Genomic DNA, 24088 nt, shown 5'->3' with positions numbered 1-24088 from the left:
CCTATCACCCTCTCAATCAATACCCTCCCATACAATTTGCCAGGAATACTCAGCAAACTTATACCTCTGTAATTTGAGCACTCACTCTTATCCCCTTTGCCTTTCTACAATGGCACTATGCACGCATTCCGCCAATCCTCAGGCACCTCACCATGAGTCATACATACATTAAATAACCTTACCAACCAGTCAACAATACAGTCATCCCCTTTTTTAATAAATTCCACTGCAATACCATCCAAACCTGCTGCCTTGCCGGCTTTCATCTTCCGCAAAGCTTTTACTACCTCTTCTCTGTTTACCAAATCACCCTCCTGCATGTTCAGGCCCCGATCCCACAATATCTTTTTCACTCCATCTTTCCACCTCCAATTTGGTCTCCCTCTTCTCCTCGTTCCCTCCACCTCCGACACATATATCCTCTTGGTCAATCTTTCCTCACTCATTCTCTCCATGTGCCCAAACCACTTCAAAACACCCTCTTCTGCTCTCTCAACCACGCTCTTTTTATTTCCACACATCTCTCTTACCCTTACGTTACTCACTCGATCAAACCACTTCACACCACACATTGTCCTCAAACATCTCATTTCCAGCACATCCATCCTCCTGCGCACAACTCTATCCATAGCCCACGCCTCGCAACCATACAACATTGTTGGAACCACTATTCCTTCAAACATACCCATTTTTGCTTTCCGAGATAATGTTCTCGACTTCCACACATTCTTCAAGGCCCCCAGAATTTTCGCCCCCTCCCCCACCCTATGATCCACTTCCGCTTCCATGGTTCCATCCGCTGCCAGATCCACTCCCAGATATCTAAAACACTTCACTTCCTCCAGTTTTTCTCCATTCAAACTCACCTCCCAATTGACTTGACCCTCAACCCTACTGTACCTAATAACCTTGCTCTTATTCACATTTACTCTTAACTTTCTTCTTCCACACACTTTACCAAACTCAGTCACCAGCTTCTGCAGTTTCTCACATGAATCAACCACCAGCGCTGTATCATCAGCGAACAACAACTGACTCACTTCCCAAGCTCTCTCATCCCCAACAGACTTCATACTTGCCCCTCTTTCCAAAACTCTTGCATTTACCTCCCTAACAACCCCATCCATAAACAAATTACACAACCATGGAGACATCACACACCCCTGGCGCAAACCTACATTCACTGAGAACCAATCACTTTCCTCTCTTCCTACACGTACACATGCCTTACATCCTCGATAAAAACTTTTCACTGCTTCTAACAACTTGCCTCCCACACCATATATTCTTAATACCTTCCACAGAGCATCTCTATCAACTCTATCATATGCCTTCTCCAGATCCATAAATGCTACATACAAATCCATATATACATATATATATATATATATATATATATATATATATATATATATATATATATATATATATATATATATATATATATATATATATATATATATATATATATATATATATATATATATATATATATATATGTGGGAGTAAGATTTGTTGGTTTCCAGTCAGTTGGCACCTGACCAACCGATAGAAATTTGTTGAAAATTTTTGTTATGGTGTATAGCAGCTGCCTCCAGACCTTTAAAAATTTGGAGCTAAGTTATCTGGGCCGTTGGATTTGTTAGGACTTAATTGGTCCAGGTATTCAAGTACTTCAGAGCTCTTTCTTTATCTAACCTTCAACTCTTCTTCATCAGATCCTTGAAATATTCTAATTAGTTTCTGTATTCGTATATGTTTCTTCAACTGTTAATACGGAGTTAAAAGAATGATTTAGTATGGTATCCATTTCCTTGTCGTCAGTAGTTAGTGTGTCATGTTCGTTTCATAATGGTCCAATACCTTCTTTTACTGTCTTCATTTGTCTTATATATTTGAAGGATTCCTTAGGATTATTCTTAACTTTCAAGGATATTCTTTTTTCTTTGCCGTGTTCACTCTCTCTTACGACCTTCCTACACTCTCTTTGGATTTTGATTAATTCCTGGTGGTTTTCATCGGTTCCCATTGATTTGATTTTCTTATATGTTTTCTTCTTTCGGCGAATTAGACCATCTGTTCTCCTATTCATCCATGATGGTTTTGAAATATTGCAAGTTTTCTTCGTAATTCGTGAATATGTTTATTTTCAATCTTGAGTAGTGTGCTTTTAGAATTATTCTACATTTCCTCTACCGTGTGATGATTAACAAGTTTCGTCCAATTGGTACTGCGAGTTTCATGTGTAATGTTCACAAAATTTGTCTGCCTGTAGCCTGGGATCAAGAGTTTATCATTCGTATCATAAACTGAATTCATCTCTCATCTAATTCCAACTGTGATCGCTGCTTGACAAACTCTCGCCTACTTCGCAAGAGTTGATTAAGTTTGTGTCACTGGTGAGGACAAGATGAATAATGCCTTTACCTCGTGTTGGTTTTTTGAATTAACTGTTCTAGAAAAACTTCTTCAATCAGTTTCGTTAGTCTTGTTCCCTCTCGGTCACCTGCTAACATGTTCCAGTTAATGTCTGGACTGCTGACGTCTCCTACTATTATAACCTCTTGACTGTTTATTGTAGTTTTGATTTCATTGTATAGCATCTTATCGTCGTCTTTTTTTTGCTTAGTAAGTCTGTAAATAACGCCGAGATGTAGTTTACTTTTGAACTTGTCGGTAATGTCAACATAGAGAGTGGTAAGTGTGTGTGTGTCTTCTTTGCTTATCTTAATAACAGATTGTTATCAACGTGGATCAGAACTCCACCACCTACCCTGTACAAGCCATCTTTCGTAAATAGTTTGTATCCAGGTATTGCTAACTCGGCCATTAAGTGTTTATTCTCAGAGTTTACCTACGTTTCTGAGATTACAATAATGTTCGGTTTTTCAGTAATTGCAAAGTATATACGTTCATCATAGGATATGAGTTCATCATAGGATATAAGTTCATCGCGTTTCGTAATGATGCTCTGGGCATTTGTGTATATTAAACTTATTTTCTTTGGAATTGATTTCAGGGCTAAATTTGCCATGTTTATACTGTCGGTAAGATGTGTGTTTGTATTATCAGTGTTAATGTGTGCGTCGTGTGCAGCAGCGGGAGAGAGACGGTTCTCCATCTGTTTTGGGTTCGCCGCCTTACTCTGACCCTCCCCGCACTGGACCACACCAGCCTTGGTCCTAAAAGTTACCTGAGGGTTGACCTGTAGCTGTGCTAACCCGCTACTTATACTGCCAGAGTTGTCCTCAACTGACACTATTTGACCTTTCTTTGCTAATTTCTCTGCCTGTGAGGTTAGATTCTCTTCATAGATTCCCAGTTATTGATGGGAAGTGCTGGAAAGGCTAACTACATACTATATACTTACTACTGTGCATCTCTTTTTGATCTAAAATAAGGAGGATTTGTCGGTAAGTGACCAAAAACTACATGTTGATAGTGAAAGAAGCTGTTAATTGAAGGAAGGAATGTATGGACACACCAAAAGGAAGATGGTAGATCAGACTGCTGATAGCATTGATAGAAGTAAGTTGAGAGGTGGCAGTTAGAAGATGGCTCGAGCATACCTCACCTTACTGACTGACACACTGTAGACCCCTCAGCAACCACTCACCTTCCAGTGCGGCCTGTCGCACAGGAGTAGCAGACGACCCTGCCAAGGTGCCCACCGCTCGCTTCGACAACCCGCCCTCAGGAACTGGTACCTGCCTTTGGAGCTTCGGGATTACAGCCTAATCCCGCTCACCACAAGCGCACAAAGGGGGAGCCACCCTCACCAGGCCGACGGCCGACACCAGATGTACAATGCAGGCCCGATTGCTAACCTGTGCTCTTGAACCACATCCTGTAAAGGGAGTGGGTCCAGGTTAGGGCTTTTACTAAGCACACCTTAAAGTCCCAGTAAGTAAGCCCTAACACTCTGATAGCATTCGCACTTTCTTGGAACGATGCGCCACTCCAGTTTAATGTGGCAGATGTCACATGCACAGTGCCTTTCTTGGTGAAAACTCGTACGCCCTGAAGGACTTCCGGGGTGCTGTAACGGCGCACTTGTACTGATGTGCAGCTGAAAGTGCGGAATGAACACCAGAGACTTGAGTGTCGATGATAAAAGCTTCTGTGCTTTTGGAAGCCACGATGTCCGGCTTCCTAAAGGACCCCACAATCGGAATGCGAGGCTCACAGAACACTTCGTACTCCCTGTCTCAATCGTACGGCCAAATAGGCACTGATGTTATCGTGCCTCTTTACCCTCCCACCATGGGTACGGGGGCACATCTGAGCGATATGCCAGAGCGTACCGGGCTTTTGACATGTGTCACAGAGACCGTTGATCTCGGACCAGCTTCTGGAAGCCCTGGCAGGGGTGGGTAAAGCGCCAATCCTCACTTGGACGGCTTTCACATAATCAGACCCGGACAGGAAACAGTTCCCGCTATTAACCCATCCACTAACCTGAGGCACGGTAGTAGATGGAGCGAGAGCCGCAACGTCGACGGTGCTGATCAAATTAGACCTCCATACGCGATGGCGTTCCAGTTTATTACCCGCCTGCCGACCAGCAATGCATGCGGGTCCAGTCCAGCGCTGCAGCTTGCTCAACACTGCAGGCTCCCGGACAGCCGCCTGAATCACCGGGTCGGTCGAGGTGAGTAATTTCTCGAACCTGGCTTGTTTATTCAACCGGACGGTCGAGACAAAGTCCGATATACCATCTCCTGCCGCCGAGAGGAAGTATGCACAGGGCACATCATGGGCTAGGCGGAGCCAGCGTGGAAACGCGACTCGCACCCGTCTGTCCATGCGTGCTAGTTGTGTCTTGTACACTTCCCCAGCACCAAGCGATGCATAAGCTTTGGCACTAGGCGTCCCACGAGCAATGCAATCCACTGTTGAGGTTTTAGAGGGGCTCTGGTGATGTTACGGAGCCCCTCTTCTAGCAGGGCAACGTAGGATTTACGCTTTCCCCTGCTCTGACGAGAATACCGAGGTACATATAGTCGTCCAGTCGTCCTCAGCGTTCATGGAGCCGATAGCGTTACCCAAGACCTGGAACGTCCTACTTTTGTTGACATACCAAGTCTTGCACTTGCCGTCGACCTCCATGCTGAGGGAACTACATTTTCCCGGGTTTACTCGAAGCCCACCCTCTGCAACAGTCTCCGCCATAAAGTTAAATGCCTGTTGCAGGCCTATCGGCGTTTTCGCTACCAAAACCAGATCGTCGGCAAATGCCAGTGCTGACACCTTTTGGTTCCCGAATCCAATTCCTACACCAGATTCCTTAACCCTTGCAACTCCCTCGTTAATTACAAGGTTGAAAAGGATTGCTGATAACGGATCGCCTTTGACCCCACGAGTCGTATTGATATTTTCCGACATCTCGCCGCCGCCTTCAATATGAGTGAAGGCTCGGTCGTACGTCGACATAAAATATTCTCTGACGAAGGCAGGAATGCACTTCCAAGACATGGCCGGCTCGATAGTGCTATGATTAACACTATCAAAAGCTTTGGCCATGTCGAGGAATGCCAGGTGAACACCGTGGGCGTGTGCCCGCGCACGACCGATGATCGCATCCAAGATCGTGAGGTTCTCAAGGCAGCCGTCCACAGGGACGAATGCTTTTTGAGCTCCATCGATCTGGACGCAGCTCTAGATGCGGCTGCTCAAGAACTTATGGAGCAGTCGGACTACGGCACAAGAGATCGTGATAGACCTGTAGTCCTTGGGTTTTGTTGGGTTCGGTGCTTTAGGAATCAGCACCGTACGATTTGCCTTGAATAGTTCTTTATGGCAACGTTGACGTGGCAAGACACAGGTTAAACATTTTGCAAAGAGTTCTTGGGGAAATAGACTTCAATAAACGAGTCGGCATTCTGCCACGACCAAGGGCAAATGTTTTCGTGGCTTTGAGGTGGTGTGCTACCTCACCTACGGTAATAACCTCTGCTAGTTGTCCATGTTCTAGGTCGCCATCGGTGATGACACGCTCATCCGGCTCAGATGGGCGAGAGAAGAGAGCCCCTCAAAAGGGGTTGAGGCTTTCCGACCCAACTGAAGTTGGCGGTATCTCCAAGTCACCTTTTAGGAACAGTCTAGCGGCCAAAGACTTATTCTGACGATAAAGTCTCTGTACTTTTCGGTATTGTTCCCGCCTAAGCCGATTTGCACGCTAAGGAGCCTCCTCCGTACAGCGTACGCTGCCAGAGTTCGCTGATTGTCTTGATTCATCTTCCCCACGATTCCGGCGGTCTTGGGGCGAGCCACAGGAGCTAATCAGTTGCCTGGCATGCTCTGTGGCTACCCTGATCGTGGCAAGGCTGTCAACCTGACGCAAGTGGTTCAGGGCAACATTTAAGACATCCTCGCCCCACGATGGAGTTGTCGGGCCAGGTCCAAGCGTGTCGAGATTGGTGGCAGTTTCGGCAACAAAGGAAGCAACGGATTGGGATTGGTGAACCCGCGGAGCGTCGGGGACAGATAAAACCGTGAGATCGGCCTCACGGCCAGAAGCGGTAGGCTCCCCTCCTCCGAGGACAGCCCCCTCTCCCGCACCTTTGAGGCTTTCACCACTGGAGTTGGCACGCACACGCATACATGCGCGTGGTGCTTCCTCCGGGATGCCGCTCCGCATGTTGCTTTCTGGAGTTGCCGGGACACGTCTCCCATCTGACATACTACCAGTCAGTCACCTCGCCTTCACCGGTTTCCTGGAAGAGGTTTATGTCCAAGACCAGTTCCTGAACCTTGGTCTTATACGACGCTTTCCGTCGAAGGCCTTGGACTGCTTCGACCGTCCGAGAGGGAATAATCGCCTGCAACCGCTGGTTTAAGCCTAGGCCAGCAACCAGTGAGGGACCAGCTGCCATCTTCGCCTCTGCCCTAGCGAGGAGCTCTATTTCCTCATCATTCCATCGAGCCTTGAATAGAACATGTCGTGTGGCCAACTCCTAATGAAAAGAGTTGGCGTGTGCCTGCCTTACGTGTATCCTACGTCCCCTAAAGCTGGCAACGGTGTTCCCAAAATGCGGGCAAGTGGGAGAACGGTCGTCGGCCGTAGTGGCTGGTACGCTAGTCCGTGAGGATTAGTCCTGCGTAGCGGGTGACACGGAACGAAAACCCGTGACAAGGGAGGACATTACGATAAGGATCGCACAGTACTACCGCCCGAAGGAAGCAGAGGACTGCAGCCAGGAGATGGAGGCTGCCGCTCTGCTTCAGTCCTGGGATTGCCGTTTGGTAGTTGTCCTGCTGTACCAGCAAACGGAGCTGGACAACTTCCGACTCTCAGCTGTTGGTTGATATGTGCTGGATAATCAGTCAACGAAGCTAGGGCTTCAAGTTCGCAATCACTCAGGTTACTCGGCTTGAAGGCTTTGTAAAGCGAGCGATAATCCTTTTTGCGAGGATCCCTACCGCCAAGGTCCCATCCATCCTCTCCTACTAACATTACAGTGGTCAAACTGGACGCCTTGTTCCTCAGATCCCGTTCACACTCAGATTCCCCCAGCACCGACCCACCTCCCACAGGTACCCTCTCACCCACCCCAACTCTCCTAGTTCCTTCGTTAGCTTGTCTGTGATTTGCTCTCCTGAGTAGTATATATCTTTATCAAAAAAGGCCTAATGTTCTCATCCAGTTCTCCACCAAGGTGGGCTTTCCTATTCCATTTAAGTGAAGACCATCCCTAGCGCACAGAGATCTATCATGACTTAAATGGTCCCACAGGTCTATACTAAACACACTATCCTCCTCCCTACAGAGAGCTTCTATTCTTCTGTTTATCCCCAACATTCTTCTGAGGGTACAGGAATCGACGTCATACCTTGGCAGCAATCCCGACATTATAAGCTTCCTACGACTTTCTTTGAACTTGTTGTTAAGTTCCCTGTATCTTGCTACGATTTCTTCCGATCTTCCATTAACTGCAACGTTCGTCCCCACCTGAACGACAGAGATCACATCCTCGGCATTGTTTGAGATTGTCGTCAAACTTATTCTTAAACCTCTTCACCCCAGCAGGGTATTCTTTACTTTAAAACACAGGGAAGCCTGAACTGTGGCCAAGGGGGCGCACACACACACACACACACACACACACACACACACACACATACACACACACACACACACACACACACACACACACACACACACACACAATGGTAATGAGATAGCATTATAGACACATGCAGATGAGGTTATGGACATGTGAACATGTGAGCGGTGCGAGTAACGATCTTTTCACTTACTCAAGTAGTGAACAGGAGAACACTGTGAGTTCTGCCTGTTCTTGCGAGCCACGTTCCTGGGTGTGTGTTATCCTGCAGCGATGTAAGTCTTTTATTAAAGTCAATAATTCATTACGTCCTCCACCTCATTATTCGTGGAATTCACACGGCCTTAAGCTGCTAGATTTTTTCTTTACAAGAGTGCAAAAATATATATCATTTTGTGAGAGGAGAGTGAGAAAGCTCACTGAGAGAGAGAGAGAGAGAGAGAGAGAGAGAGAGAGAGAGAGAGAGAGAGAGAGAGAGAGAGAGAGAGAGAGAGAGAGAGAGAGAGAGAGAGAGAGAGAGAGAGATTCTTTGAATTCCAGTTCAATGACTGGAGTGTGGAGCCCAGTAATGAATCAATATCACAAGTTTCGCGAACATCAGACACAATACAATATTTATCTGTTATCATGCATTAAAGTGAGAAAAACAATTGAGGATAAAACAAACAACTGGGAAGTGGAACTGTATAACAATTCACCATACATTGTAGAATAATATCAGAAAACTTCCACAACGTTTGTACTATGAACGAGGAAATGTATTAAAGGATTATTACACGAAAGTTACAAAGTATAGTATATATATATATATATATATATATATATATATATATATATATATATATATATATATATATATATATATATATATATATATATATATATATATTTATTATTTTATTTATTTTGCTTTGTCGCTGTCTCCCTCGTTTGCGAGGTAGCGCAAGGAAACAGACGAAAGAAATGGCCCAACCCACCCCCATACACATGTATATACATACCCGTCCACACACACAAATATACATGCCTATACATCTCAATGTACACATATATATACACACACAGACACATACATTTACACCCATGCACACAATTCACATTGTCTGACTTTATTCATTCCCATCGCCACCTCGCCACACATGTAATACCATCCCCCACCCCACTCATGTGTGCGAGGTAGCGCTAGGAAAAGACAACAAAGGCCCCATTCGTTCACACTCAGTCTCTAGCTGTCATGCAATAATGCCCGAAGCCAAAGCTCCCTTTCCACATCCAGGCCCCAAACAACTTTCCATGGTTTACCCCAGGTGCTTCACATGCCCTGATTCAATCCACTGACAGCACGTCAACCCCGGTATACCACATCAATCCAATTCACTCTATTCCTTGCCCGCCTTTCACCCTCCTGCAGGTTCAGGCCCCGATCACACAAAATCGTTATCACTCCATCTTTCCACCTCCAATTTGGTCTCCCACTTGTCCTCGTTCCCTCCACCTCCGACACATATATCCTCTTGGTCAATCTTTCCTCACTCATTCTCTCCATGTGCCCAAACCATTTCAAAACACCCTCTTCTGCTCTCTCAACCACGCTCTTTTTATTTCCACACATCTCTCTTACCCTTACATTACTTACTCGATCAAACCACCTCACACCACACATTGTCCTCAAACATCTCATTTCCAGCACATTCTCCCTCCTATGCACAACTCTATCCATAGCCCACGCCTCGCAACCATACAACATTGTTGGAAGCACTATTCCTTCAAATATATGTTGGAAGCACTATTCCTTCAAACATACGCATTTTTGCGTTCCGAGATAATGTTCTCGACTTCCAAACATTCTTCAAGGCTTACCGGGATTGTCGCCCCCTCCCCCACCCTATGATTCACTTCCGCTTTCATGGTTCCATCCGCTGCCAGATCCACTCCCAGATATCTAAAACACTTCACTTCCTCCAGTTTTTCTCCATTCAAACTTACCTCCCAAATGACTTGACCCTCAACCCTACTGTACCTAATAACCTTGTTCTTATTCACATTTACCCTTAACTTTCTTCTTTCACACACTTTACCAAACTCAGTCACCAGCTTCTGCAGTTTCTTACATGAATCAGCCACCAGCGCTGTATCATCAGCGAACAACAACTGACTCACTTCCCAAGCTCTCTCATCCACAACAGACTGCATCCTTGCCCCTCTTTCCAAAACTCTTGCATTCACCTCAGTAACCATCCCATCCATAAACAAATTAAACAACCATGGAGACATCACACACCCCTGCCGCAAACCTACATTCACTGAGAACCAATCACTTTCCTCTCTTCCTACACGTGCACATGCCTTACATCCACGATAAAAACTTTTCACTGCTTCTAACAACTTGCCTCCCACACCATATATTCTTAGTACCTTCCACAGAGCATCTCTATCAAATCTATCATATGCCTTCTCCAGATCCATAAATGCTACATACAAATCCATTTGTTTTTCTAAGTATTTCTCTCATATATTCTTCAAAGCAAACACCTGATCCACATCTCCTCTACCACTTCTGAAACCACACTGCTCTTCTCCAATCTGATGCTATGTACACGCCTTCACCCTCTCAATCAATACCCTCCCATATAATTTACCAGGAATACTCAACAAACTTATACCTCTGTAATTGGAGCACTCACTCTTCTCCCCTTTGCCTTTGTACAATGGCACTATGCAAGCATTCCGCCAATCCTCAGGCACCTCACCAGGAGTCATACATACATTAAATAACCTTACCAACCAGTCAATAATACAGTCACACCCTTTTTTAATAAATTCCACTGCAATACCATCCAAACCTGCTACCTTGCCGGCTTTCATCTTCCACAAAGCTTTTACTACCTCTTCTCTGTTTACCAAATCATTTTCCCTAACCCTCTCACTTTGCACATCACCTCGACCAAAACACCCTATATCTGCCACTCTATCATCAAACACATTCAAGAAACCTTCAAAATACTCACTCCATACTCACTGCCGGCAAGGCAGCAGGTTTGGATGGTATTGCAGTGGAATTTATTAAAAAAGAGGGTGACTGTATTGTTGACTGGTTGGTAAGGTTATTTAATGTATGTATGACTCACGGTGAGGTGCCTGAGGATTGGCGGAATGCGTGCATAGTGCCATTGTACAAAGGCAAAGGAGATAAGAGTGAGTGCTCAAATTACAGAGGTATAAGTTTGTTGAGTATTCCTGGTAAATTATATGGGAGGGTATTGATTGAGAGGGTGAAGGCATGTACAGAGCATCAGATTGGGGAAGAGCAGTGTGGTTTCAGAAGTAGTAGAGGATGTGTGGATCAGGTGTTTGCTTTGAAGAATGTATGTGAGAAATACTTAGAAAAGCAAATGGATTTGTATGTATCATTTATGGATCTGGAGAAGGCATATGATAGAGTTGATAGAGATGCTCTGTGGAAGGTATTAAGAATATATGGTGTGGGAGGCAAGTTGTTAGAAGCAGTGAAAAGTTTTTATCGAGGATGTAAGGCATGTGTACGTGTAGGAAGAGAGGAAAGTGATTGGTTCTTAGTGAATGTAGGTTTGCGGCAGGGGTGTGTGATGTCTCCATGGTTGTTTAATTTGTTTATGGATGGGGTTGTTAGGGAGGTGAATGCAAGAGTTTTGGAAAGAGGGGCAAGTATGAAGTCTGTTGTGGATGAGAGAGCTTGGGAAGTGAGTCAGTTGTTGTTCGCTGATGATACAGCGCTGGTGGCTGATTCATGTGAGAAACTGCAGAAGCTGGTGACTGAGTTTGGTAAAGTGTGTGAAAGAAGAAAGTTAAGAGTAAATGTGAATCAGAGCAAGGTTATTAGGTACAGTAGCGTTGAGGGTCAAGTCAATTGGGAGGTGAGTTTGAATGGAGAAAAACTGGAGGAAGTGAAGTGTTTTAGATATCTGGGAGTGGATCTGGCAGCGGATGGAACCATGGAAGCGGAAGTGGATCATAGGGTGGGGGAGGGGGCGAAAATTCTGGGAGCCGTGAAGAATGTGTGGAAGTCGAGAACATTATCTCGGAAAGCAAAAATGCGTATGTTTGAAGGAATAGTGGTTCCAACAATGTTGTATGGTTGCGAGGCGTGGGCTATGGATAGAGTTGTGCGCAGGAGGATGAATGTGCTGGAAATGAGATGTTTAAGGACAATATGTGGTGTGAGGTGGTTTGATCGAGTAAGTAACGTAAGGGTAAGAGAGATGTGTGGAAATAAAAAGAGCGTGGTTGAGAGAGCAGAAGAGGGTGTTTTGAAATGGTTTGGGCACATGGAGAGAATGAGTGAGGAAAGATTGACCAAGAGGATATATATGTCGGAGGTGGAGGGAACGAGGAGAAGAGGGAGACCAAATTGGAGGTGGAAAGATGGAGTGAAAAAGATTTTGTGTGATCGGGGCCTGAACATGCAGGAGGGTGAAAGGAGGGCAAGGAATAGAGTGAATTGGAGCGATGTGGTATACCGGGGTTGACGTGCTGTCAGTGGATTGAATCGGGGCATGTGAAGCGTCTGGGGTAAACCATGGAAAGCTGTGTAGGTATGTATATTTTGCGTGTGTGGACGTATGTATATACATGTGTATGGGGGTGGGTTTGGCCATTTCTTTCGTCTGTTTCGTTGCGCTACCTCGCAAACGCGGGAGACAGCGACAAAGCAAAAAAAAAAAAAAAAATATATATATATCTATATATGTATATATATATGTATATATATATATATATATATATATATATATATATATATATATATATATATATATATATATATATATATATACATATATATATATATATATATATATATATATATATATATATATATATTTTCTTTTCTTTCAAACTATTCGCTATTTCCCGCATTAGCGAGGTAGCGTTAAGAACAGAGGACTGGGCCTTTGAGGGAATACCCTCACCTGGCCCAATTCTCTGTTCCTTCTTTTGAAAAAAAAAAAAAAAAAAAAAAAAAAAACGAGAGGGGAGGATTTCCAGCCCCCCGCTCCCTCCCCTTTTAGTCGCCTTCTACGACACGCAGGGAATACGTGGGAAGTATTCTTAATCCCCTATCCCCAGGGATAATATATATATATATATATATATATATATATATATATATATATATATATATATATATATATATACTGATTCAATCCACTGACAGCACGTCAACCCCGGTATACCACATCGATCCAATTCACTCTATTCCTTGCCCGCCTTTCACCCTCCTGCATGTTCAGGCCCCGATCACTCAAAATCTTTTTCACTTCATCTTTCCACCTCCAATTTGGTCTCCCACTTGTCCTCGTTCCCTCCACTTCCGACACATATATCCTCTTGGTCAATCTTTCCTCACTCATTCTCTCCATGTGCCCAAACCATTTCAAAACACCCTCTTCTGCTCTCTCAACCACGCTCTTTTTATTTCCACACATCTCTCTTACCCTTACATTACTTACTCGATCAAACCACCTCACACCACACATTGTCCTCAAACATCTCATTTCCAGCATATTCTCCCTCCTCCGCACAACTCTATCCATAGCCCACGCCTCGCAACAATACAACATTGTTTGAAGCACTATTCCTTCAAACATATGTTGGAAGCACTATTCCTTCAAACATACGCATTTTTGCGTTCCGAGATAATGTTCTCGACTTCCAAACATTCTTCAAGGCTTACCGGGATTCTCGCCCCCTCCCCCACCTTATGATTCACTTCCGTTTTCATGGTTCCATCCGCTGCCACATCCGCTCCCAGATATCTAAAACACTTTACTTCCTCCAGTTTTTCTCCATTCAAACTTACCTCCCAAATGACTTGACCCTCAACCCTACTGTACCTAATAACCTTGTTCTTATTCACATTTACTCTTAACTTTCTTCTTTCACACACCTTACCAAACTCAGTCACCAGCTTCTTCAGTTTCTTACATGAATCAGCCACCAGCGCTGTATCATCAGCGAACAACAACTGACTCACTTCCCAAGCTCTCTCATCCACAACAGACTGCATCCTTGCCCCTCTTTCCAAAACTCTTGCATTCTCCTCCCTAACAATCCCATCCATAAACAAATTAAACAACCATGGAGATATCACACACCCCTGCCGCAAACCTACATTCACTGAGAACCAATCACTTTCCTCTCTTCCTACACGTACACATGCCTTACATCCTCGATAAAAACTTTTCACTGCTTCTAACAACTTGCCTCCCACACCATATATTCTTAGTACCTTCCACAGAGCATCTCTATCAACTCTATCATATGCCTTCTCAAGATCCATAAATGCTACATACAAATCCATTTGCTTTTCTAAGCATTTTTCACATACATTCTTCAAAGCAAACACCTGATCCACACATCCTCTACCACTTCTGAAACCACACTGCTCTTCTCCAATCTGATGCTATGTACACGCCTTCACCCTCTCAATCAATACCCTCCCATATAATTTACCAGGAATACTCAACAAACTTATACCTCTGTAATTTGAGCACTCACTCTTCTCCCCTTTGCCTTTGTACAATGGCATTATGCAAGCATTCCGCCAATCCTCAGGCACCTCACCATGAGTCATACATACATTAAATAACCTTACCAACCAGTCAATAATACAGTCACCCCCTTTTTTAATAAATTCCACTGCAATACCATCCAAACCTGCTGCCTTGCCGGCTTTCATCTTCCGCAAAGCTTTTACTACCTCTTCTCTGTTTACCAAATCATTTTCCCTAACCCTCTCACTTTGCACATCACCTCGACCAAAACACCCTATATCTGCCACTCTATCATCAAACACATTCAACAAACCTTCAATATACTCACTCCATCTCCTTCTCACATCACAACTACTTGTTATCACCTCCCCATTAGCTCCCTTCACTGAAGTTCCCATTTACTCCCTTGTCTTACGCACTTTATTTACCTCCTTCCAAAACATCTTTTTATTCTCTCTGAAATTTAGTGATACTCTCTCACCCCAACTCTCATTTGCCCTCTTTTTCACCTCTTGCACCTTTCTCTTGACCTCCTGCCTCTTTCTTTTATACCTCTCCCACTCATTTGCATTTTTTCCCTGCAAAAATTGTTCAAATGCCTCTCTCTTCTCTTTCACTAAGTGTCTTATTTCTTCATTCCACCACTCACTACATATATATATATATATATATATATATATATATATATATATATATATATATATATATATATATATATATATATATATATATATATATATATTCATGATTGCCCCTCTTTCCAAAACTCTTGCATTCACCTCCCTAACAAGCCCATCCATAAACAAATTAAACAACCATGGAGACATCACACACCCCTGCCGCAAACCTACATTCACTGAGAACCAATCACTTTCCTCTCTTCCTACACGTACACATACCTTACATCCTCGATAAAAACTTTTCACTGCTTCTAACAACTTGCCTCCCACACCGTATATTCTTAATACCTTCCACAGAGCATCTCTATCAACTCTATCATATGCCTTCTCAAGATCCATAAATGCTACATACAAATCCATTTGCTTTTCTAAGTATTTCTCATATGCATTCTTCAAAGCAAAAACCTGATCCACACATCCTCTACCACTTTTGAAACCACACTGCTCTTCCCCAGTCTGATGCTCTGTACATACCTTGACCCCTCTCAACCAATACCTTCCAATATAATTTCCCAGGAATACTCAACAAACTTATACCTCTGTAATTTGAACACTCACTCTTATCCCCTTTGCCTTTGTTCACTGGCACTATGTATGCATTCCGCCAGTCCTCAGGCACTTTTCCATGAACCACACATACAATGAATATCCTCATCGACCAGTCAACAACAAAATCACCCCCTTTTTTTGATAAATTCCACGGCAATACCATCCAAACCCACCGCCTTGCCGGCTTTCATCTTCCGTAAAGCTTTCACTGTCTCTTCTCTGTTTACCAAATGATTCTCCCTGACCCTGTCGCTCGCACACCACCTCGACCAAAACACCCTATATCTGCCACTCTATCATCTAACACATTCAACAAACCCTCAAAATGCTCACTCCATCTCCTTCTCACATCACCACTACTTGTTATTACCACCCAATTTGCTCCCTTCACCGATGTTCCCATTTGTTCTCTTGTCTTACGCACTTTATTTACCTCCTTCCAAAACATCGCTTTATTCTTCCTAAAATTTAATGATACTCTCTCACCCCAACTCTCGTTTGCCTTCTTTTTCATATCTTGCCCATTTCTCTTGACCTCCTGCCTCTTTCTTTTATATATCTCCCATTCATTTGCACTATTTCCCTGCAAAAATCGTCGAAACGCCTCTCTCTTCTCTTTCACAAACAATCTTGCTTCTTCGTCCCACGACTCACTACCCTTTCTAATATGCCCACTTCCCATATATGCATATGCAGATGAATCACAGAAGAACACGTGTTTTAGGAATATAAGTGTAGCTAAAAGGAAAAGTGAAAACACGAAAAATCGTCTTCCATGTCTTTCGTGGCTACATTCATTTATACATACATACATACATACATACATATATACATACATACATACATACATACACACATACATACATACATACATACTTACAGACAGACATACATACATACATGCATACATACATACCTACGTACTCTTTGCCACGGAAGATCAGGATGTAACTCGGCTAAACTTTATGATCAATAATCATAAAAGCAACACAATCAACATGACAACAGATTTCGTTTCATCTCGAGAATATTACCATCATCAAGATTCGAACATCTGCTCTTCGTGGCAGCAATGGTGTGTAGGAGAGAAGAGCGTGCTGGTGGATCATTATGGAAGTTATATCAGTGTTAGTATCTCTTGTTCATCATGCTCACATTTCCAGTCGAAGGTGAGGGAATACCAGGCCAGTATGTGTGGTGATATAGGCCGAACCCTCGCTGCCATGTCAATCATAGTCGTCCATATTGATCTGTCGCTAAATAACATTTGTTTGATTAATTATAATTTCCTGACAACATCAGAGAATATGATGACAGGTGGTGCAGATGTTGCTTATGGGAGGTGTAACATCACAGCCAGTGGGTAACATCACCGACTGTGACTCCACCGAGGCCGTGTTTGAGTCCTGGATCAGGCAGCTGGCTCACAGCCAACCCCGTGTTTACATCTTTGTGCTGTTACTCCTCTGTTTCCCCGCCTGGTTCTTTCTCTTCCCAGGCTCTGTGTAAACAAGACAGACACAGAAACAGTTTATGCTGATGCATTATTCATTTTCTAATCTTCAGTCTTTACGTCGGGTACGATGAAAGGCTCAGCTTGGAAAAATAGAGGAAAAAACATACTTGTGCAAGTCTAGAGCAAAATTATTCTGAAAATATCTGGGTTTTATTTTAGTGACGTTTAATGTCGGTATGAAGGTGACGCAAGATGAACATTGTGCATTGTTACTCCTCACGACTGAACTCTTCAACCAGATTATGTTTCAAGAAACTGGATAGAAAGTAATGTATCGTTGTCATCATCTGTTTTTACGCCACATGTTTATCGTAATGTATATATGTCATATTAATGATAGGGATATGTAGTTAAGCCTACAGTGCATGAAGAACGAAGAATTACTATGCAATCCGGTGCATGAATCTTTCATGAACTGTCCAATGATCAGTGATTTGATTGCATCAGATAGCTAGGATAATTATAGTCTAATGTACTCAGAAACTAGACTATTGAATATGGAAAGGTTGAGGAGGAGTCAAGGTGAAGAGAAATTTGAACGTCCCGGAACTTGACATCTCTCTGTTGATAAAGACATTAAGAGCCTCATATGTAGAGTGTCAAGTGATCAGACGTTTGACAGATTCAGGTTTTCCTCAGCTGACTGACAGGTTCAGTAAGAGGCTGCCCCATCTCACTTTAACTCTCCCACACACACCCGCTCTCACCAGCAGGGGAGAGAGCAACATGGGAATGGGGACGGAGGAAAGGTGGAGCGGAAAAAGGATGAAAAGAAAAAGAAAATGAGAAAATAAGGGATAAAATAGCGAAGAGGGTGATGGAATAAAGGGAAGAGGAGAAGGGGGATAATGTATGGGTGAGAAGGATTTAAAGGTAGGTGGAGTGCTGGAGAAATTTAAGAATAACAAAGAAAAGAAAGAGAAAACAAAAGGCCAAAAAATGCAGGAGAAAATGAGGAACTTAGGGAATAGGAAGCAGTAAGCGATGGCGGGAGTAAAGGAAACAGGAAGAGGTAAAACTTGCAAAACTGGAAGAGGACAAGAGGTACTGGCGTGTCCTCCTGCAGGAGAAACGGGAAGTGTTGGCGTGTCCTCCTGCAGGAAAAGAGGGAGCTGTTGGCGTGTGTTCCTGCAGGAGAAGAGGGAAGTGTTGGCGTGTCTTCCTGCAGAAGAAGAGGGAAGTGTTGGCGTGTCTTCTTACAGGAGAAGAGGAAAGTGTTAGCGTGTACTCCTGCAAGAGAAGAGGGAGGTGTTGGTGTGTGCTTCTACAGGAAAAGAGGGATGTGTTGGCGTGTCTCCCTGCAGGAGAAGAGAGAAATGTTGGCGTGTCCTCCAGCAGGAGAAGAGAGAGGTGTTGGTGTGTGTTCCTGCAGGAGAAGAGGGAGGTAGTGGCGTGTCCTATAGCAGGAGAAGAGGGAAGTGTTGGCGTGTCCTTCTGCAGAAGAAGAGGGAGGTGTTGGCGTGTGCTCCTGCAGAAGAAGCGGGAAGTTTTAGCTTGTCCTTCTGTGGGAGAAGCGGGAAGTGTTAGCGTGTCCTTCTGCGGGAGAAGAGGGAAGTGTTGGTGTGTGCTCCTGCAGGAGAAGAGAGAAGTGTTGGCGTGTCCTCCTGCAGGAGGAGAGGGAGGTGTTGGCGTGTCCTCCTGCAGGAGGAGAGGGAGGTGTTGGCGTGTACTGTAGTAATACGAGCGTCACTGGTTCTGTTAGTCTCATCTTCCACGTTATTCCAGACGAACGAAATTTTGCCAACGTGACAACATCATGACGAAAGCAGACACACATGGTGAAAATCACAACAGTAGACGCATATACATCAGCGGGACAGCTTGGCCAGAACAGATGGGCAGCTCAGTCAAGCAAAGTCTCACGCCTCACTTCAGCAAGACAGACTGGCGAGAAAATGTGTCAAGTACTGGAATATGACAGCTCAAATAAGGCCAATGTGGATGTTTAGTGTGTCTTATGAATGTAGTCGAGAAGTGTGCAAGAGTCAAGTCAGGCGTGTGCATCTCCTGCACTGGTGGACATAGGCTTTTCCAGCCTACGTTCGCCAGTCTTCGTATTGTTTTGCCCCGCTGAATGATGCATCCTGTGTGTGTATTCCCTCAACCATCATATGCTTCACTCATGATGTCAGCTTGTTGTCTTCATCATGTGTCCATGTGATATCCTATAGTAAGTGCTCATCTCTTGGGGAAAATTCTTCCTTTGTTCCCTCATTTTTCTCTTAGAAAGAGGTAATACAGGAAGGGAAGACTTCCAAGTTCCACTCACACTCTTGTACCATCTCCTTGCCCCTCTCAGTCACCTTCTGCAACATGCAAGAATTCTGTGGATGTCATTATGTCTTCCTTGTATTCTATTTACATAATTCTTGACATAAGGCCAATCTGTATACGGTTCTCTCTACGAACTGCAGCTTTGTGTTGCCTTTGCCTATGTTGCCACAGTTGTTTGGGATAAAAAACGGGATGTAAGTAATGAGGAACTTACCTCATAGCCAGGGGGGGTCAGGGGGGAGGGGGGTACAGGGTACCAGACTTCATGTGCGCGCGCGTGTGTGTGTGTGTATGTGTGTGTGTGTGTGTGTGTGTGTGTGTGTGTGTGTGTGTGTGTGTACAGGCTCAAACAGACATGTTTGTAAGTATATTTGAATGTGTGAGTGTATATGTAGGTGTGTTTCTGTACGTGTGCGCGTGTGACAATAATGACCAACGGGCATAAAGGGAAAACAAATAGTAAGTGACAACATGTTAGCCCGGCGGAGCCTCCAACACAATATCCCGTTCGCCCGAGGTTCTGTGGTACAATAACCAGATCTGTTTCCCTCTCATTCCCTGTTATCAGGCCAAGTGTTCCCTCTGCCGCTCCTGCTCCTCACCATCACCCCGCCTGATGACTGCCGATGGTCCAGGAGGCGGGCGGTGGGTTAGTCTATGATTAGTATAATCTTAAATGTTACTGATCGTCATATGATGTCATCACAACATTCAGTGAAACGAAGCGATAAAATCTCTAAGGCTGGTGAGTTTACAGACCACAGACAGCAGAAATGGCCTCTTCCTCAGCAGGAACAGAGACAGAATACTTCAGTTACTTAAGCCAGAATGACCAACATTGTCCTCTACATTTTCTCCTTCATAAAAAAATGTATCGCACACATTGAACATAATATACTGACGAGGTGGAGGACAATGAGAAAATCACCGCGACGTAGTCAGTTTAGGATCAGAACGAAGACTTTACTTACGAGGAGAATGATGAAGAGGAGAAGAAGGTCGTGGTTATTCCAGGGTCAGAACAGAAGATTTGAAGTCTCTGGATGGCATCCATCGCTGTCAGTTGTACCAGGATGGGATGATCTTGTCCAAAGGTTCAATACACCTTTCAAACATCCTTACATGTCATCAACTTCAGTTTACCTTCTCACTGTAAGGCACTCAACATTGCCTCAGTAGAATTTGTCAAGAAAACGTCAAGGCAACATTTACGATGACATCAGAGAGGCGCTGCACTTACTGCCTGCACGATCGATCTGTCCACGAGGACAGACGGTCATTTGCTCGAGTGTGTCGACCACCGCTGTGTAATCCGAGGTAATGAGAGTAATTACAGGTCATCAGTATTTGGTAAGACCCTGGTGCTCAGATCAGCATATTTGGCGGAAAGGATGAAGAGGAGAGGATGGTGCAGGCAAGAGATGATGACTCCGGTAGTTCAAGACGCGCACGTATGACCCACTTCACTCTTAAGGATAAGAATAATCGTCTTCATATCATGGATGCACTGTTGTCGCAAGCTATCGTCCCGGACAAATGGTAGGCCATCGTGCTACGTACGCTGCCATGTAGATAAATGGTGTCATATATCGTCGGTTACCGTCTGGCAGAGGAGGTCACGCCTCTGGCAGCCCACCGTCCCACACAGACGATATCATCACACATTGGCGACTCCACAACTGAAGGTCATTAAGACAGCATCCACAACCATACGTCAAGCGTTCAGTGTAAAGTACAAGAAAAGAAATGATCACTATTTCCTCAGTGCAAAATTCTCCCATTAAGCGCAGCGGATCATTACAGGTATTACCAAATATCTTCAGTGTATATACTAACATTACTCAGTAATTACTGCCGTGTAAACTTGGGTAATGGCCGCAGGGATCTTCTCTAAGAGCAAAGTTTTCTTTGAGAAACAGCGAGGTCGTTAGTTCTAACATATGCAGACCTTTTCCTCTTGTTTTCATTGTTGCTTTTAAGTTTCCAAGTTTTCCTTCTCTGCACAACAGGAAGACCCACAGACACGAAATGAAATTCGGTCACGAACAAACTACCATTTGTTTGTCATGTAAGAAAAATAAACCTGAACTTCATACAAACAAATAATCTGAGGAAAAGGAATTAGGTTGTGGTGAGAATCGATGCGTCGCCAGCTTATCACCGAGACCAGCTACTGAGGGCAGTTCTCTAGGTCAGAAATACAACAGATCTCGTGAAGTGCAGGAGACAGTCCCTCCGTGCCTGTATGAACCTGGGTCAGGATGCCCAAGGTGGAACTAGACCCAGGTGTTGAGTGACACAGAAGAAGAACTTGTACTGAGTTACGCTTAGTTTTGGAGAAATAAGAGGTCAAAAGAACTTACGTTAGTTATGCCTGGAAGCTGTCAACGAGCTGATGGCCTGCAGATGAGTGTAGCAGATTCACTTAACGTCTAAGAAACACTAATTGTTCAGACAGCAGCAGTAACTGTACCAAGGTCATAACACGTAACTAATGTGTGAGGTATGGGAGGTGTGTGAGGTATGGGAGGTGTGTGAGGTATGGGAGGTGTGTGAGGTATGGGAGGTGTATGAGGTATGAAGGTGTGTGAGGTATGGGAGGTGTGAGGTATGGGAGGTGTGTGAGGTATGGGAGGTGTGTGAGGTATGGGAGGTGTATAAGTATGGGAGGTGTGTAAGGTATGGGAGGTGTATGAGTATGGGAGATGTGTCAGTTATTAACAGTAGTACAGTATACTTCCTACCTGCGCCTCAAGCTGCAGCAACCACACAGTTACCATGGGAGCCAAGCAAAGTCGGCATCTCTTCTAGCGTCTCTGCCGTGGTGGAGTCATCGCCTGCAGCCATACGAAGCTTTGATCGCTGGTAAACATCCTTCCTGCCACCCACACACTTCCACCCGCCACCCTGGCCTCACCCTGACGCATCATGACCGGTGGTCACGCCACACACTTTCCTCACTCACTCCCTTACTCATCATTCGTTCAATTCATCCAGACCGACCATCCATCTGGTGACATGTTCCCTGATACCATACACATCAGGGAGAGTTGAAGAATTATTGCGTCATTAACTTATTCTTGCAAATGGCGGAGCTCAGCGCCTCTGCCTCATCTACAAAAGCTAATGAGAGCAGTGGCTTGCCCGTCCTGTGACTAGCTGCTGCCCCGGCTGAACCCATGCTATGTGGGAGGGAGCAGGAGATAGCCCTCCCCAGCACCAGCTGCCCAGTGCTCAGGAACCTGGTACACGGCCATTCCACCTCCATGAGAAAACAGCTTACCCTCTCATGTTACTGCGCTCTCTCGTGGGGGACATGGCCAGAGAAGACTTTTCTTGGAATTTTCAAGTCGTGCAGGTGTAACCTGACGTTCTCTACACCACAGTGCAGCATTCACAGAGTTCTTGATCCACAGATGGATAACTTACTTATCTGAAACTTATTTTTCTCACGATTTCTAGAAACGTTTCTAGCAAATTCTTATAAACTTTTCAGAAGTTATTTTACAGTAAAGAGGCTTGGATACGTGGATGAGTGACTCTCATACCAGACGTCTCCTTCATTGCCTTATGTAGCTTCTGAATACGTTCTTTATGAGGACATAAACGTCATCAACACATCGGCAGTAAGTAGTCAAGAACAGCGTCCAAGATCACGAGAACCAGACGAGAAGGCGTACCGCCTGCGTGTACCACCCAAGCCCCATGACGCAGCCTTGATGGTAAGCTGTATCATCAGGTAGGGGAAGTCGCCACGGGCTCTCCGCTGGATCCAACTTTTTCTGACTCCTACGAGCGTCATTAGAAAACCAAGTTCTGCAAGACATCACCATCCGTGAGACTACGTACTGCAAGTACGTTGATGTCATCATAAGGAACGAAGTGCACCTTGAGAAACTACAGAAGGCTATGAAGGACACATCGGTCTTGATATTCACTTATGAGTTGGATATGGCCAAAAACATCCCCTCTGTTAATGTAGACATCTCTGATCATAATGCGGAATACCAGGCCAGGGTTCACAGTAAGTCTACCGAGCTGGCTGAATGTGTGGATGCTGTAAGTGTGTGGCGGGAGAGGCACAGATTAATCTTGTACCCAAGTTGTGCGAACAAAATCTCTTCATCATGTAATCTCTTCCACCAGGGAGTCAACAGTCAAGCAAATTCTAGTTAACATTAGTTTCTCCCACATAATCATTGATAGCGAGACAAATGTGTTCGTCCAACCTCGACTACATAATTGCAACCAAGGTTCACCAATCAGCAGCGTCACCGCTCTCGTCCACCAACCAGCAACGTCACCTCTCTCGTCCACCAACCAGCAGCGTCACCGCTCTCGTCCACCAACCAGCAGCGTCACCGCTCTCGTCCACCAACCAGCAGCGTCACTGTTCTCGTCCACCAACCAACAGCGTCACCGCTCTCTTCCGCCAACCAGCAGCGTCACCACTCTCGTCCGCCAACCAGCAGC

At 44.6% G+C, this 24088-nt stretch overlaps 1 pseudogene; it reads left to right on the top strand.

The window, feature by feature from the left end:
• LOC139764050 (protein O-mannosyl-transferase TMTC1-like) overlaps window positions 1–24088 on the top strand; it is a 571510-nt pseudogene that overhangs the window by 247158 nt on the left and 300264 nt on the right.

Source organism: Panulirus ornatus, chromosome 48 (genome assembly GCF_036320965.1).
Source record: "Panulirus ornatus isolate Po-2019 chromosome 48, ASM3632096v1, whole genome shotgun sequence".
Classification (NCBI taxonomy): Eukaryota; Metazoa; Arthropoda; class Malacostraca; order Decapoda; family Palinuridae; genus Panulirus; species Panulirus ornatus.
Note: the sequence above shows the minus strand (reverse complement) of the source record. Positions and strands in the feature narration are given on the sequence as shown.